The sequence below is a fragment of the Bubalus kerabau genome, chromosome 18 (assembly GCF_029407905.1).
Source record: "Bubalus kerabau isolate K-KA32 ecotype Philippines breed swamp buffalo chromosome 18, PCC_UOA_SB_1v2, whole genome shotgun sequence".
In the NCBI taxonomy this organism is placed as follows: domain Eukaryota; kingdom Metazoa; phylum Chordata; class Mammalia; order Artiodactyla; family Bovidae; genus Bubalus; species Bubalus kerabau.
In genome coordinates this window covers 57,867,081-57,886,356 of record NC_073641.1, presented here as the reverse complement: position 1 = coordinate 57,886,356, position 19,276 = coordinate 57,867,081, and positions in this window count along the sequence as shown.

The window sequence follows — 19,276 nt, the reverse complement described above, 5'->3', positions numbered from 1 at the left end:
GGCAGTGCCAGATACATGGGAAAACCAGTGGCCTGGGGCACAGAAGATATGGCGCTATTAGAATCTTTGTATAGCCTCTGGCAGCTGGTGTTCAAAGGGCTTCCCTAGCTGGTCCTTCTCCATTGTTTGGTGAAGCAGGCATTCAAAGTGCCACCCTCTCTGAGGTCTTTCTATTTGTTAGCTGCCAGTGCTGACTAAGATGGGGAGAGAGAAGCTACATTGATGTCTCCGCCCCCTGCACATGACTCAGCAGTAGCACCCTGCCTCCATAGCTGCCTGTCTTTCCTCCAAACACATTTTCTGCTGCAATCTTCTCCCTCCTGTTCCCTCAGACTGTCTTCCACGGTCGACAGTAGTCTTTGCCCTGGGATTGCTCTCCAGCCCCTACACTCCAGCTCCCAGCTGCTGCACATTCCAGCGGTCTTGCATCCCTTGTCTGGGATACACAGGGCTGTGGCACAGATTGTGTGGTCCTCACTCCATGCAGATTGTCACAGATCAACTGCTTCACTCTCCAACAGCCTCAAATGCTTCCCCTTCATCCCAACTGATTGCCCCAATGTGGAGAGCTCAACTCCACTTCAGCTCTCCCACCCCCTGGGTGCAGGTCCAGTCTGCTCACTCTTCTCCCTTTTCCCCTTCCTTCCTTCTTCCTACAGAGTTTTGTGTGAATCTATAGATTCCTTTCTGGTGGTCAGGGACTCCTGCCAGTTCTCAGCTGGTGCTCTGGGAGGTCTTCTGCACCTGAAGATGTATTCCTGATGCATCCATGAAGAGAGATACACTCCACATCCACCCACTCACCAACCATCTTGTTTCTTCTCCCCATATTTTTCTTGACTGTGTATCTTTCCATTTGCCTTGTCTTATGTTTCCAAGCTTTGAATCAGTTGTATATTTCAACCAGTTAACTCAGTGTTTTGGTTTTTATGGTGTCTCTGTCATGAGCTGAATCACATCCCATCCTCTAGTTCACATTCTAATCCCTGGAACATGTGAATGTTGTTACTTTATTTGAAATAAGTAACTTTGCAGATCTAATTAAGTTTAGGATCTTCGAATAGGAAGATCATCTTGGATTATCTCTGTGAGTTCTAAATCCAGTGGCAAGTGTCGTAATGAAAGACACATATGGGAAAGGCATACAGAGAAGGTGATGTGAAGATGAGAGCAGTGACTGGAGGGATGTGGCCATAGGCCAGGGAATGCTGGCATCTCTCAGAAACTGGAACAAGTGAGGAAAGGATTCTTTCCTAGAGTCTGCTGAGGGCATGTGGCCCTGCCAACACCTTGATTGTGGATTTCTGGCCTACAGAACTGGGGGAGAATACATTTCTATTTTATTTATTTATGCTTTATTTTGGAGAAGGCAATGGCACCCCACTCCAGTACTCTTGCCTGGAAAATCCCATGGACAGAGGAGCCTGGTTGGCTGCAGTCCATGGGGTCGCTAAGAGTCGGACATGACTGAGCGACTTCACTTTCACTTTTCACTTTCATGCATTGGAGAAGGAAATGGCAACCCACTCCAGTATTCTTGCCTGGAGAATCCCAGGGACAGGGGAGCCTTGGTGGGCTGCTGTCTATGGGGTCACGCAGAGTTGGACATGACTGAAGCGACTTAGCAGCAGTAGCAGCATGCTTTATTTATTTTTATGGGCTTTTAAATATATATATATATATATATATATATATATATATATATATATATATATATATATATAGGCCATACCACATGGCTTGTAGGATCTTGTTCCCCAACCAGGGAATGAACCCATGCCTCCTGCAGTGGAAACATGGAGTCCTAACCACTAGACTGCCAGAAATTCCTCTTTATGTTGTTTTAATCCACCAGGTTTGTCATCACTTGTTAAGTTAGCCACAGAAAACTGTTGTAGTCTCCAATATTCTAAGGCTATGTTCAACACATATGCCATGCAGTCATCCATTATTCCCATATTTAATGCTATTTTCCAGCTGCCAACATCTTACTCCCTTTTTAGGACACTGATCTCAGTCCTTTGTGTATTCTAATCATTACTTTTTATGTGTCATTTTATGAGCTGTGCAATGCATAGAATTGGTGGAGGCTTCGGTTACTCTTTAGTAGTCAACAAAAATAAATTGGCTTATTTTCTAATTCACAAATTTTGGAGCAGAAGTCTGAGAAACTTATAGAGTTAGGTGGTTTGGCAACTCAAAAGGAAATATGCATCACATGAAGGTATTTATGAACAATTTCACTGATTACACTTCGTAGCAGTTTAGCATGTAGTTTGGAACTAGACTTGCTGGGTTGGAATTCAGCTTTACCAATTGATGGTGGGCAACTTATTCATCTTCTCTTGGTCTCAATTTCCTCATCTGGGAAGTGGGTATGATAATAAGTACTAAATGGATACTGACTTATAGAGCTTTCGGTGAGGAATAAGTGAGTTAATGATTAAATGAGTTAATATGTGTAAAGTTCCTAGAACACCACCTGGGGAAAGCTGAGTGCCACAGAAATCGTAACTATTACCAATGCGTTTACACCCCAAATGTACAATTAATGTGAAAGTACCTTAAAAACGGGGAAGGACTGAGTGTTCATAATCTTAAATTATTCCTTTAGGCTAAAAGCATCAAGAAAGTGCTCCTACAGACATAGAGAACAAACTTGCAGTTGCCAAGAGAGGTAGGGGAGTGGGAGACAGATGGATTGGGAGTTTGGGATTAGCAGGATTATATTACATACAGAATGGATAAATAACAGGGTCCTGCTGTACAGGGAACTATATTCAGTATCCTGTCATAACAGTAATGAAAAATAATATATATATGCTGTGCTTAGTCACTCAGTCATGTCTGACTCTTTGTGACTCCATGGACTGCAGCCCGCCAGGCTCCTCTGTCCGTGTGAATTCTCTGGGCAAGAATACTGGAGTGGGTTGCTGTGCCTTCCTCCAGGGGATCTTCCCAATCTAGGGATTGAACCTGGGTCTCCAGCATGGTATCCAGATTCTTTACCAGCTGAGCTACCAAGGAAGCCCAAGAATACTGGAGTGGAAGCCTATCCCTTCTCCAGGGGAATCTTCCTGACCCAGGAATCGAACTGGTGTCTCCTGCATTGCAGGAAGATTCTTTACCAGCTGAGCTAAATATATATATACATATATATATGTATATATATATAAGTTGATTTACAATGTTGTGTTAATTTCTGTGGTACAGCAAAGTGGTTAACTGAATCATCTCTTTGGGGACCATTTTCTTCAGATAAAGTCCAAGCTGTTTAGCCCTACTTACTAGACCCTCCAGAACCTGGTCTCTGCTGGCTTTTCTTTCTCAGATGGTCATATACCTGGGACCAAACTGGAGGTACAGAGTTAGACTTTGGTACAAATGGATTGCTCAGTATCCTCTCTGAGTAGTCCTCATTTTTGCCTCTAAAGTCCTTGAACTACCCTCCGCATGATCAAGTAGACAATTCTACTTTTCCAAGAAAACTCAGGCCCAATCTCATCTCTTCACAAAGTCTTTCCTTACAACTTTAAGTCTTCAATGAGTGTTCCTCTCTCTGACTCCAAAATAGTCTTTTGGAAATTAGTCAAACTACTTACTGAGTTATTTTCTATTACTGTCTTTAATTGTTATTGAAACTTCTATAATTAGTAATCTAGTTTAATATCTTGTGCTTATCTTCCCAACTAAATTGTAACTCTTTGACGATGTTTTAATTTTAACTTAAAAACAATCAAGATAATATGTGTACATAATTTAAAATATCATCAGTACATCAGAAAAGACTTACAATAAAAAAATACCATTTTTCTACTCTTTCCTTTCCATCTTTCTTTTCACATTCCTTACAGGAATTCCCTTTCAATTCTTAGTTGGTTCTCCTGGCAAATTCCTCCATGTATTATTTTTCTTTCTCTAGTTCCTAAATTGTCACTTATAGGCTATCTATTGAATTTCTGCTAAGGAATATAAACATAGGGTGTTCTTCCTCCCATCATTCCCACCCCGCTTTTCAGCTTACATTTTCCTAATAAAATCACAACTTTTGCTGTTAAATTATTAGTCAGTATTTACATAATTATGACTATATAATATGGTTTATCACTGAGCCAAATAGAGTATATGAGCTTATTTTTTCCCTAAACTCTCATTTTGCTGTCTCTGAAACTATCTTTCATTTTATTTCCAAATGCTCTCATAAAACTAATGTGTTTGTCAGTATTATTTTCCAAATTCTCAAATGCAACATATAATCTTTCAGTTCAGGTTTTGCTAGGAGATCTTCCTCCCACAGATTCTGTTCACCTGATCTAGTCTGGGCCAGTTGTTGACTGAAGTGGAAGCACTGTTGTTCCACCAGGACCTCCCTTTCTTTCCTATGTTGAACATCTTTTTTTGGTTCCATGTCCTACTTCTCTTTGGTTTTGGCCCTCATTCTGCTGGGATCCTTAAAGTTTGAAAATGTCTATTCTACTCTTACTTTGGTGGATGGATTGGCTGGATATAAAATCCTAGATTGAGAACAATTTTCCTTTAGAATTTAAAATGTTTTAGCTTTTCCTTCTGGTGTTTTCATTCTTATTCCTGATTCCATTGGTGTCTTTCCTCTCTGGATGGCTTTAGCATCTTTTCTTTATCCTTGGAGAATTTCAAGAGTCTGCTTTGTTGTGATCTCTTCATTCATTGTACTTGGCATTCAGTGTGCCTTTTTCATTTGAAGACTTGTGATCCTCAGGCCTGGGGAAAGCTTTCTATAAACACTCTGACAATTTCTTCCTTTTAGTTCTCTTTCTCAAATTTCAGAAATGTTGGGCCTCTTGTTCCAGACCTGTCTTTCTATTTCTTAATATTTTTGCTTTACTTTCTAGAATTTGCTCCATATTATATTGTAACCTTCTTATTGAAATGTATATCTTAGTTAAAATTTTTTTTAATTCTTAAGAAATCTCTCTTGCTCTTTGATACTTGTTATTTTATGAACAAACTCTCTTCTCTAATAGCTCTGATGGCACACACACACACACACACACACATCTGTTTCCTGTATCGTCTCTACATTCCCTGGAGTCATTTCTACCATCTCCTCTAACTCATGTACAAATTTTCTTAAATACCTGGCAACCTTTGGCTGTCCTTTTGTAGTTAAGACTAAGAGACTTGAAAACAATTTGCAAGCTCTCTGTGTGGTTAGAGCTGCAGGCTTCACAATTATGTCTAACTAAAATTTTGGCTAGAGGGCCAACTGGTCTTCTCATTAGTGAGCCATTTCTCCAGAGAAGCCTCCAGTCTCCTACTGGGTGGGTGGGTGGGGATGTTATTTTCTGGTTACAGGCAGATACAGCAGGAACCACGTTCTGAGAAATGTTTCTGGCATCAAGTTGTGAGGAAGTGGACTGAGTATTCTACCATGACTAGGCTGACCCTTAGTTAATTCCTCTGCTTTCAGGCCTGCCTCATCCTCTTTCTGGTGCTCATCATTAACCATTAGACTGGTGCTTCTTTTCTTTTTAAATTGGGGTATAGTGGGGTTTCCCTGATGGCTCAAACAGTAAAGAATCTATCTGCAGTGCAGGACACCTGGGTTCAGTCCCTGGGTCGGGAAGAACCCCTGGAGAAGGGAATGGCTACCCACTCCAGTATTTTTGCCTGGAGAATTTAATGGACAGAGGAGCCTTGTGGGCTATAGAGGAGCCTGGTGGGTTGCAAAGAGTTGGACATGATTGTTTCATTTTGACTTACAATGTTGTGTTGGTTTTTGCTGTATAATAAGTACATCAGTTATATGTGTACAATTATTCCCTCCCTCTTGGACCTCTCCACCCCCATTCCCACCATGTAGGTCATCACAGAGCATCAAGCTGAGCTCCCTGTGTTATATAACAGCTTCCTGATAGCTATCTGTTTTATATATGGTAGTGTGTATATGTCAGTCAAAATCTCCCAACTCATCTCATTCCCCTTCTTTTACTCTGGGTTCATCCATCCATTCTCACTGTCTGCCTCTCTATTCCTTGCTTTGGAAATAGGCTTATCTGTACCATTTTTTCTAAATTTTACATACATGTGTTAATATACAATATTTATTTTTCTCTTAATGACTCACTTTACTCTGTATGACACATTCTTAAGTCTGTCCACCTTGGAGTCAGTTTCTCTAGAGCAAGTGTCCAGTTAAGGCCGGGGGCAGGGAGCTTGGAAGTGGTTGCCTCTGTTGAATACTTGGGAGGGAAGTTGGGGGTATATTTATTCTGTGCAGAGACTGTCAACCAAACCCCTGCAGTGTTCCCTGCCTTTGGGTATCTTCCACCTTGAAGTCCTGGATCTTTGAAAGCTCTATAGGGTAAGCTGAATTTCCAGTCCTTCTGGGAAAGAATTACAGTTTAAACCATTTTGTTTTTCACTAAAAGGACTAGTTGAAAAAGTATTGTGAATTGTGTGATGGGGTGGAATTTGTGATGCTCGATCTGGGTTGAAAGAATCAGCAGAAACTGCAGGTTAGAATCTACGTGACTCAGCAAGTTGGCTGTTAAGAGGCACACACTGAAAGCTGTATTAAGAACACTAAGTTGTCACCAACAGGAAAGTAAATTTGTATTCTTTGGGACATTAGAATGCATTCTTGCAGAAACATCAAGGGGATGTAAAAATTATTTTAATTTGGCACCAAATAGATGTTGCTTTGTTACTGTGCCATGGGGCTGGTAGGGGAGATGTCCCTTCCTTTTCTTGATGCCAAGAACAGAAGGGAAGATAACAAAATTATTTAATGAAATGGAATTTTAAAATCAGAATATTTTAGGTTGAGTAATTTGTTTTCATTGAATGTACCTAGCAGTCAAAGAAATGTGTACCTTATTAGCCATTTGCAAGCCAGGAAGATGGTCCTCACCAGATACTGAATTTGCTGACTTGATATTGGACTTTTCAGCCTCTAGACCTGTGAGAAAATAAATGTCTGTTATTTTACCATTTGGTCTATAGTCAGCTTGAGCTGACTAAGATATTCAGTTACTGTTCATCCCCTTCACCAGACTGTGAACCCTAAGAGGGCATGAGGGTAGAAACCACATGTTTTTTTAAAATTATTTCTGTATTCACAGAATTTATCTAGTATAGCAGTAGATTCTCAACAATGATAAAAAATGTCGAATGAATGGTAACAAATAAAATATATTTTAATTTAAAAAAGAAGAAATGAGTACCTTCTGATTATCAGGCTGTAAAGGCAGAGTAGCAGCACCAGGGAAATTAACACTAGTTCAATAAATATTCTTGAGTATGTGCATTCCATGGAGCCATGGATAGCACTTAATTGCTCATACTTTCCATCATTCTCTACGTAAAAAATGTTTCAGTCATATCCGACTCTTTGTGACCCCATGGACTATAGCACGCCAGGCTTCTCTGTCCATGGGATCTCCCAGGCAAGAATACTGAAGTGGGCTAGCCATTTCCTTCTCCGGGGGGTCTTCCTCACCCAGGGATAGAACCTGGGTCTCCTGCATTGCAGGCAGCTTCTTTACTATCTGAGCCACTAGGGAAGCCCAAGTCTTTTTATTGGACTCTAAATCTCATTTTAAATCTCAAAACGATGCCAATACCTTCTAATGCAACTTAAATAAGACCTAAGGGTGCTTTTATCATGAATGTGGTAGGTAAAGTGGATGAATGGAAATGATCAATGATACTAATGAATAACTTAACATTTATTCACTGCTTAATATCCACCACACACAAGGCTAAGCATTTTTTAGGTATTTATTCACTTATTTTTATAACTACCATATAAGATATTGTATCAGTCAATTTAGATTAAGTTATGCTGCAGTTAAAAAAATATATATAGACCCCAGATAAAAATAGATCTCAAAGGATTATGACAACACACACATGTTTTTTATTCAAATGACATGTCCATCGTGGGACTGTTTCACTAGGGACCCAAGGTAGGGCAGCTCCTGGGTGGTGGATACTGGGAATTTCAGGTGATGAGAGAAGACAGCTGGTAAACCAGGAGCGAGTTTTCAAAATTTCTATTCAATGACATGTCATTTCTCCCCTCCATTGAATGGTCAAAGCTAGTCACATAGTCACTCCTGACCTGCACGTGTCAGGGAGGTTTTATTCTATTTCATGGACTGTGTGTGTGTGTGTGTGTGTGTGTGTGCTCTGTTGCTGAGTCAGTCATGTCCGACTCTTTGCAACCCTATGGACTGTAGCCCTCCAGGCTCCTCTGTCCATGGGATTTCCAGGCAAGAATACTGGAATGGGTGGCCATTTCCTGCTTCAGGGGCTCTTCCCGACCCAGGGATTGAACCTGCGTCTCTTGCATTTCCTGCACTGCCAGGTGAATTCTTTATGACTGTGCCACCTGGGAAGTCCTATTTCATGGAAACACATCTCAAATCACAAGTCCATGCCTGCTCCCTATGGGTGGAGAAGTCCAATCATTCTTCAGGGACAGCAGCAAATATTTTGAGGAATACAACCCACCATCAACAAAACAAAATCAGCAAAACAAGACAAAAACACAATGTGGAGGGCTTCATAATGCAGAAATGTGAGAATCAAACCCTGTATGCAACTTTTTCAAAAAGAGAAATAATTTTCCTTTGTAGGTTATTATTCTAGGAGGTAGTTGGGAAAGAAAAAGAAAACGTTAAGGTATTATCTACGAGGAATAACACCAAGAGATTTCTTTACAAAAGGACCAATCTAGTGTTATTTCTACAAATTAAACTCAGATTCTAAAATCTAGATTTCAGACAGCTTAGGTGGTCTCAAAGAAGATCCTGTTTCCCTTTGGGGATTCTGTAGTGTTTTACATTTACCACGTGACTCTAAATTTGCCAAATGTGAGGAATAGCTGGGGCAGTTAAGCTTTATTGTTTCAAGGGGATATAATCTTAAGAGGAAATAGTTTCCCATCACTAGAAGTGTATCTTAAACTCCTGGGTACCTAGTTAACCTTTGCATTTTATTTCCTTTCTAATGGTTACATAAAGTCTTGTCTGTCAAGTAAGTACTTGTGAAGACAAGTTCATACACATCTCACTACTGGAAACTGTTTTCCAGTTTATTCAAATATTCATTGAAAAGCCACCACTTCCCTGGGTTTAGCATTTGTCACATTATGGAAATCAGCCAACCAGTTGACAGTGTTTTCTTGGTATAAGCCTGCCATCTCGTGGTCATTTGGAAAATCAGATTTGGTAAAACAAGTGTTCTGTAGTACTTTTCCTTGAATTAGTATTTTTTGACCTCCTAATGCCAGGTGGCTTCATGGCAAATAGAAGAGGAAAAAGTAGAAGCAGTGACTAATTTTATTTCCTTGGTCTCCAAAATCACTGTGGACAGTGACTGAAGCTATGATATTAAAAGATAACTGCTCCTTGAAAGGGAAGCTATGACAAATCTAGACAGCATATTAAAAAGCAGAGACATCACTTTGCTGACAAATATCCGTCTAGTCAAAGCTCTGGTTTTTCTAGTAGTTATGTATGGATGTGAGAGTTGGACCATAAAGAAGGCTGAGAGCCAAAGAATTGATGCTTTTAAACTGTGGTGCTGGAGAAGACTCTTGAGAGTCTCTTGGACAGCAAGGAGATCAAACCAGTCAATCTTAAAGGAAATCAGTCCTAAATATTCATTGGAAGGACTGATGCTGAAGCTGAAGCTCCAGTACTTTGGCTACCTGATGTGCAGAGCTGACTCACTGGAAAAGACCCTGATGCTGGGAAGGACTGAAGGCCAAAGGAGAACAGGGTATTAAAGAATGAAATAGTATAGTATAGATAGTATCACTGAGTCAATGGACATGAATTTGAGCGAACTCCAGGAGATAGTGAAGGACAGAGGAGCTTGGCATATTGCAGCCCATTGGGTTGCAAAGAGTTGGACATGACTTAGCAACTGAACAACAACAATGCCAGATGGCACAGTGGCAAAGAATCGGCCTGCCAATGTAGGAGATGCAAGAGACTCAGGTTTGATCCCTGCATCAGGAAGATCCCCCGGAGGAGGAAATGGTGACCTGCTCAAGGATTCTTGGCCTGGAAAGTTTCCATGGACAGAGGAACCTGGCAAGCTACAGTCCAAAGAGTCAGGGACAAGACCGAGTGACTGAGCACACACATAATGTGTACCAAACAATGTCCTACATCCTAGGCTTATGACAGTGAATGAAATGGACAAGAATCTCCACCTTCCTGTAACTTTAGTTTGAAAGCGAAAAGACTTTCGTATATAAGTTTAAATTGGGAAATGTGACCCCATGTTCTTTACCATTCTTCCTGCTATGTTTAAGCAAAATAACCTCTTTCTATAGATGTCAGCTCATCCCCTTTTTATTCTCCAAATCCAAATACCTCTTGCCCTCCCAGGGACTTAGCAACTATAATTAACCCCTCATTCCTCTACATTATCAGTCTTTGTACATTCCCTTCAACACATACACATGCTCCAATAGCTGTCATTAAAAAAAAAAAAAACTTTCCTTTTTTCCAAATTCTCTCTAGCTAATGCTGCATTTCTCTGCTTCCCATCACAATAAAACTTCTCAAGGTTTTGTTTGTAGGCTTTGTGCCTACAAGGACCTCGCTGGCATCTTTTATTACTAAATTCTCAGCACTCTGGCAGAGTTCCTGGCATTTAGTAGGTGCTTGGTAAATGTTTAGTTTACACATGAAATCATGTTGCAAGAATGGCAACTCCCACCCAGCCCTGCTGCTGCTTCTAGAAAAGGCACTAGAAAGTGAAAATGTTAGTTGCTCAGTCATGTCCAATTCTGTACGACCCCATGGACTGTAGCCCACCAGGATCCTTTGTCCATGGAATTCTTCAGGCAAGAATATTGGAGTGGGTTGCCATTCCCTTCTCCAGGGGATCTTCCCAACCCAGGGATCGAACCTGGGTCTCCAGCATTTCAGGCAGATTCTTTACTGTCTGAGCCACCAGGGAAGCCCCAGAAAAAGCACCAAGTTGATAAGAATTATGATTAGCACTTGGAAAGATGCTTTAATCTTATGGCTTCCCAATTTGTAAAGTGAGGGGATGGCATACGTTGGAGATGACAATTACATATCAGCCTTGGGGTAAGACCTAATTGACAGTGGCATCTTGGGTACAGTATAACAAAGAATTTTTTGCCCAGTAAAAGGATACTGTGATTGATTGATATTAATTGATTAGCAGTGCCCAACCGGATGTGGAAGACGGTGTTGGCTGGGCATTCCTGGGTTACATGGCTTCCTTCAGCTCTAAATGTGAAGTGATTTGAAAAGACAGATTTCCAAAACATTGTCATTTCAACTGCATTTTAAATTTGAACTAGATTTAAACCTTTGAGCAGTTCTCAACATTTAATGATAGAGTAAGGTTTCAATTCAGACTCAAAATTATAAACTACAATCTCCAGGAATAAATCTAAGATGAATTGAAAGGGATCTACATCTATTTATTTAACTAGAATTCATCTGATATCCTATATCTTGAAAGAATAGCATTTTATTGTATATTAAAAATCTTCCTTTCAGAAAAATGTTCTGCAGTGTCTGGTATTTATTATGTCTGTTATTTTATCTCCCTAGATGTGTTATCTTTTCTTCTAGTTGGCTGGCTTCATTTGTTTTTTTTTTTTTTTCCTTCCATTTTGCTTCTTTACAAGGAGATAATCCCTGGCTAGACTGATGAATATTTCAAGCTTTATTTCCATTATGGGAATAATAAATGTGAAGTTAATGAGATTAAGATAAAATGAACCCCAGAAGGGAGTGTAAGCCCCTTTTAATGAAGATCAGGATTAAATGCAAATTTTCATCACTTCATAGGTCACTCAGTCACTCATAAACGTTTTGAGTGGATAAAAAAACACCTGAATGGACATGGAGACTTAAAAGAATGGGTAGAGTTTATCTCGGTGAAAAGAAAAGATAGTGAATGGTGATTTTAGTGGGAGGAAATTATTAATGATGTATACCAGGGTTGGACAAACTGCTGATCTTATGTCAAAGCTGACCTGCCAATGTGTTTTTGTAAATAAAGTTTTATTGGGCTGCAGCCGTGTCCATTTGTCTTTATGGTCTGTGTGGCTGCTTTCTTTTGATATGGTAGAGTCCCAGTGGCAGACAGAACTCTCCTGGCTTGCAAAACCTAAAATATTTACTATTTTGGCCCTTTCTAGGAGGGCCTTCAGAGAAGGCAATGGCAACCCACTCCAGTACTATTGCCTGGAAACTCCCATGGACGGAGGAGCCTGGTAGGCTGCAGTCCATGGGGTCGCTAAGAGTCGGACACAACTGAGCAACTTCACTTTCACTTTCACGCATTGGAGAAGGAAATGGCAACCCACTCCACTGTTTTTGCCTGGAGAATCCTAGGGACGGGGGAGCCTGGTGGGCTGCCATCTATGGGGTCGCACAGAGTTGGACACGACTGAAGTGACTTAGTAGTAGTAGGAGGAGGAGGAGGAGGGCCCTATAAGCTTCTCCATTAGATTATTTTTTAAAAACATTTAATATTTAAAGTAGTTTTAATATGCCTTTTAATTTGCTTGCTTAGTTTTTCTGGCCACACCATGTAGCATGCAGGATCTTAATCCCTGAGCAGGGATTGAGTCCCTGCAGTGGAAGCATGGAGTCTTAACCTCTGGGACCACCAGGGAATTCCCTAGATTGTGTATTTTTGAAGACAGGGATTCTAGGTTTAACTTCAGTTTTTAATTTACCTTTAAAAAAGTATCCACGCCTTTGAGATGATCAGTTAATAACTCTAGGAAACATCATATAGCATACACATTTCTGCAGTGGGTGGTATTTTCTAGTAGTAGTTACAAATGTACTTTAGGCCAACCCTGTTTTTCTCAACCCTCAGGGCTCTGCCCCGCCACCCCTCCCATCTCTGTGCTCTGCTAGGGTCTGCAGCGAGCCTCACTGGAAGGGTGTCCATTGCCAGACTCCCCCAGCAGCCCTTCAGGCAGACCTGAGGAGCCCTCCCTGGCCAAAATACAAGCCAGGTCTTAAATCTAAAAGAAGAAAAAGGAAACCTTAAAATACAAATGTTTTCTTATTATTTTTCAGTCAATACAATACTTGAGAAGTTGATTTTTGCACCTCAGCTTTTACTTAAATCTGAAAGTGTGTTAGTTGCTCAGTTGTGTCCAGCTCTTTGTGACCCCCTGGGCTATAGCCTGGCAGGCTCCTCTCTCTGGGGGATTTCTCAGGCAAGAATACTAGAGTGGGTTGCCATTTCCTGCTCCAGAGAATCTTCCCAACCCAGGGATGGAACCCAGGTCTCCTGTGTTGCAGGTGGACTCTTTACCATCTAAGCCACTTTTACTCCAAAATATCTGGCATTTAGTAAGAAGCAGCCAAAGTGCAGGAGATGGAATTCCAGTTGAGCTATTTCAAATCCTAAAAGATGATGCTGTGAAACCACTGCACTCTATACATCAGCAAATTTGGAAAACTCAGCAACGGCCACAGGACTGGAAAAGGTCAGCTTTCATTCCAATCCCAAAGAAAGGCAATGCCAAAGAATATTCAAACTACCACACAATTGCACTCATTGTACACGCTAGCAAAGCAATGCTCAACATTCTCCAAGCTAGGCTTCAATAGTACGTGAACTGAGAACTTCCAGATGTTCAAGCTGGATTTAGAAAAGGCAGAGGAACCAGAGATTAAATTGCCAACATCTGTTGGATCATAGAAAAAGCAAGAGAAGTCCAGAAAAGCATCTACTTCTGCTTTATTGACTATGCCAAAGCCTTTGACTGTGTGGATCACAACAAACTGGAAAATTCTTCGAGCTGGGAATACCAGACCACCTACCTGCCTCCTGAGAAAGGAGGTCAAGAAGTGACAGTTAGAACTGGACATGGGACAATGGACTGGTTCCAAATTGGGAAAGGAGTACCTCAAGGCTGTATACCCTGTATACCCTGCTTATTTAACATATATGCAGAGTACATCATGCGAAATGCTGGGCTGGATGAAGCACAAGCTGGAATCAAGATTGCAGGGAGAAATATCAATAACCTCGGATATGCACATGACACACCCTTATGGCAGAAAGTGAAGAGGAACTAAAGAGCCTCTTGATGAAAGTGAAAGAGAGTGAAAAAGCTGGCTTAAAACTCAACATTTAAAAAACTAAGATCAAGGCATCTGGTCCCATCACTTCATGCAAATAGATGGGGAAACAGTGACAGACTTTATTTTCTTGGGCTCCAAAATCACCGCAGATGGTGACTGCAGCCATGAAATTAAAAGATGTTTGTTCCTTGGAAGAAAAGCTATGACCAACCTAGACAGCATATTAAAAAGCAGAGACATTGCTTTGCCAACAAAGGTCCGTCTAGTCAAAGCTATGGTTTTTCCAGTAGTTATGTATGGGTGTGGAGAAGGCAATGGCACCCCATTACAGTACTCTTGCCTGGAAAATCCTATGGACGGAGGAGCCTGGTAGGCTGCAGTCCATGGGGTCGCTAAGGGTTGGATACACTGAGCGACTTAACTTTCACTTTTCACTTTCATGCATTGGAGAAGGAAATGGCAACCCACTCCAGTGTTCTTGCCTGGAGAATCCCAGGGATGGGGGAGCCTGGTGGGCTGCTGTCTATGGGGTTGCACAGAGTCGGACACGACTGAAGTGACTTAGCAGCATGTATGGATGTGAGAGTTGGACCATAAAGAAAGCTGAGTGCCGAACTGTGGTGTTGCTTTTGAACTGTGGTGTTGGAGAAGACTCTTGAGAGTCCCTTGGACTTCAAGGAGATCAAACCAGTCCATCCTAAAGTAGATCAGTCCTGAGTGTTCACTGGAAGGAGTGATGCTGAAGCTTACACTCCAATAATTTGGCCACCTGATGTGAAGAACTGACTCATTGGAAAAGACCCTGATGCTGGGAAAGATTGAAGGCAGGAGGAGAAGGAGATGACAGAGGATGAGATAGTTGGATGGCATCACTGACTCAATGAGTTTGAGCGAGCTCTAGGAGTTGGTAATGGACAGGGAAGCCTGGCGTGCTGCAGTCCATGGGGTCACAAATAGTGGAACATGACTGAGTGACTGAACTGAACTGAGCCAAAGGGAGGGGTGGAGAGTTCCCGGATGGCCACCCCTTAGTCCCCTAGGAGCCTGGAGTCCCAGGTTGAAAACGTCTGCCTAAGACTGAAAGGGAGAGGCAGCACCAGGGCGTGGGGACGAGAGTAGACACATGTTTTGAACTGACCTTGCTCCCACAGTAGACACTATGCCAGTGCAAGGAGACTTTCCCTGCTCCCTTCCCGTGCCCTCCACCCACATGGAGAACCTGTCTATGTGCTCCAGTCACAGTTGCTGGTCTGGACCTCATTATTTTTCCTTTTTCATAAAAACGTTTTGGCAGAATTATACTAAGATGGTTTCTGCATTTGAAGATTGATACAATAAATGGCCTCATGAGAAAACTGCTATATCTCCAGTAAAAGTCATTATTGAAAATTTTTCCTTTAAGAAATTTAGTATCTTTTACAGAAAGGGATATAGAGATATATTCTTCTTAAAGCTGACTGCTAGGAAGAGTTGTTCCTTCTGACACACTTGAAATGTTTTCCCTTATCAGAAAAATTAATAGTCCATAATATTTTGATTTTTTTCTCTCTTGGCTTCCAAGAAACTTAGAGCTAAATTCTTTGTGCAAACATAGCAACATACTTCAGGCCTTCTGTTATGGTTTTCTGAACCCTCCCGTTTTCCCTGATTCATTGCTTAAGTTTTGTTATTTTATCCCGTCCTCAAAGGTCATATTGGTGGGGCTACAAAGTTAGCTTCCTTAGAATACATTTTCTGAGTATGTTTTATGAACTGGCTAAGAGTTTTACATTCATTTTCTCATAAAATTTTCAGAACAGTCCAATGAAATTGGTAATTATCCCATCTTCCAGAAGCAAAGACTAAGGCTAAAAGACAAGAAGGATTGTAAGGCTAGAAAGTGAAGGCAAAGTTAGGATTTGATACCATTTATCACCTAAAAGCCAAGCTTGTCAACTCAATCACTGAGACGGACAATCTCTCCCAGTCATATTCTGGTGGGTTTCAACAGATGTCAAAGAGACCAGCTCTGTAAAAATGGAATCAATTTTCCCATTGAAAAAAAAAATTAATAGGATGAACAATTACGAATAGAAAACTTTTATCCATAGAATTGATATTATCCTTTTCACAAGAGACTGTGACATCAAATGAAATCCAAGCAATGAATCGACATTGGGAAAACAGTCTAATCTTGTCTGTAATTAATATGCACCTTAAAACCATTATAAAATGTTTTGGCATTGGAACTCTGGACAGGTAGGTTCTCTTAGGTTCTTCTGGTTGCAGCAAATTTGTTTTATCTTATCGGAGGACAAAACCATAGAAATCAGCATAGTGTCAATTTATGGGTCCTCTTTCTAGAAACTGAAACTGAGGAAATACTTTAAAAGATGAGAACCATGTGTTCAAAACTGTCACTGCAGCATTATTAGCAGAAAGGAGACAACTAGTCTTCAGTAGAAGATAAAATTCTCAGGTTATTTTGATTCAGCAACAATGCTATGTACTAGAAGTTCACTGATACACTGAGGAAGACATAACAAACAACATTATAAAGAAAACAGAACTCTGTTTTGATTATGCAAATACAAAAACTAAGTTACTACATGGATGGAGTGGCAGGAACTAACTATAAGACTAAAATCTTGTTCCTCCTATTAATGAAATCCCCATCTCAGAATCTGGGAGTGGGAGGCAGTTCTCTGCATTAGAACTGGACTGGATTAGGGCACCCCAGGGACCTCGGCCAGCAGCCGAAAGGAGAATGCCAAGGCTGCGGCCACATTCTTCATCCAAACCGAGCCACTAATTTAAAGGTGAAGAAGCAGAGAGATGCAAGAAGCAGTGGTGTGGTGTTAAAATACAGAGTGCCAGGAAAGCTGATGAGAAGGCAGTTTCCAAGTAGTGATTTCTTAGCCCAGGTCTCCCGAGCAGTGCACAAAATTATACATTGTGTTCCCAAAGTAATGAGAGGTCACTGCAAAAACAGTCATTCAATATAGAACTTTAGAACATGATATTAGAAAGCCGAGTAACCTTCTGCCCCACCTCTGAAACGACACCGACTCCCACTGAGAGCTACAGTGAGCAGTTTGGGCTGAAATCCTGTAGCTCTTGCCTGTGTATTTATGTATAGCATAATATAGGGACAGTGATACTTTCTATACCGTTCAGGAACTTACTTTAGGCACCTAAGAAGTTGTTTTTGACATCTTTCCTTGTGTTTGATTTTGATCACACGAGTCTTTTAATTACTACAATGAGATTGCTTTTCTTTTTTGTTCCAAGTCCTCCAGAAACGCTGATGCTCTAAGACAGGAACCATGCTTTCTTTGCGTGTCCAATTTCCTGGCCCATCACTCATTTTCACAGATGACTTTCGGGTCCCGTTAAAACTACTGATACAATAGCTGTTTTTGTGGTTGGTTGGTTTTTAGATATCCTCAACCATTTTCGCCACCTCTTGCTTGAATACATTTGCAATTTGGCTTTCTTATTTCTTACCATTTTGCGTTTCTGTTTGGGGAGGAATCATTCTTTCTGACATTATGTTGAACTTTGCTGAGTAGGAGATTTCTAGGCTTAAGAAGCAAGAGGGCTATGGTTTCTGTTTGGAAGTCTTGGGGAGTCTATCCAAAGAGCAGAGTTGGGGAGATGTTGGAATTTGACAATATTTGCACTTGGAGGAGTAGGCAAAGCAGCATTGCTTTACTAACTCACAGCAAAAAAAAAAAAGAAAAGAAAAGAAAAAAAAGTGCATTCTCTGCCTTCTGCTTGGCAACTTACTTTGCACTTAAAACCAATTTATTTGGGGGCACTATTTCTTGCACTGGAGTTAAAAGTAAAAATACCAGTAGGGTATTTCATCTGAGAGAGAAGCAGGTGGTAACAAGAAATGTGGCTGGTCTTAAGTTTCACAATACTTAATGTTGGAACCTCTATAGTCTCTTTTACTCAAAAGGGAAACCATATGAAAAAGTGTTCTACAACATTCTTTCTTTATGCCATTGTAAAGTCACTTGTTATTTGAAGAGCTTAATGGGTGATTATGGAGGAAGGGCAGCCAAAGAATTAAGGACTATTTCCCTAAGACTAAGGTCCCTCTGTTCTAATCCTCTCCTCTGTGTCTGTAGAAACAGGTAAGCAGTGCTTGAAAAAAGCCCTCCCTGGTTAGGGAGGCAAACATCCTTTGATCACTGGCTTTATGTATTTTCTTTTATTTATATTGATACTGTAAAATCAATTTACAGTATGATGTTAGTTTCAAGTATACAGTATGCAGATTCAGTTATACACACACACACATTCTTTTTCAAAATCTTTTCCCTTATAGGTTATTACAAAATACTGAGTATAGTTCCCTGTGCTATATAGTAGGTCCTTGTTTATATAGGTCATATTTATAAACAGTAGTAGGTATCTGTTAATCCTAATCTCCTAATTTATCCTTCCTCCCTTTTCCCTTTGGGGCTTCCCTGGTGGCTCATGTGGTAAAGACTCTGCCTGCAAATTGCAGGAGACCCAGGTTCAGTCCCTGGATGGGGAAGATCCCCTGCGGAAGGGAATCTTCCCTCACTCCAGTATTCTTGCCTGGAGATTTTAATGGACTGAGCAGCCTAGCAGGCCACAGTCCATGGGGTTGCAAAGAGTCGGACATGACTGAGTGACTAAACCTCCACCACCTCTCCCCTTTGGTAGCCATAGGTTTGTTTTTGTCAACAAAAAAAGATGCACAACTTGAGAGTTGCATGTGAAGTTTTATGTGGGGCAAAATGAGGACTGCAGCCCTGGAGGCAGCACCTCAGACAGCTCTGAGAGACTGCTCCGAAGAGGTAGTGGGGGAAGATCAATATATAAGGTTTTGGAGAAGGCCAAGTTCAGAACCATTAAGCACTCATTTTACAAAAGGTTTTCTGTTAGTAGTGAGGGTCTGATGTCACCATGAAGGGATTTAGTGCTTTTCTAGATTATAAGGAGATGCAAGGACTGAGATCATAACACGAAAGTGAAAGTTGCTCAGTCGTATCCGACTCTTTGCGACCCCATAAACTATACAGTCCACGGAATTCTCTAGGCCTCTCAGTATCTCTCGGATACTGGAGTGGGTAGCCATTCCCTTTTCCAGGGCATCTTCCCAACCCAAGGATCGAACCCAGGTCTCCCACATTGCAGGCAGATGCTTTACCCTCTGAGCAACT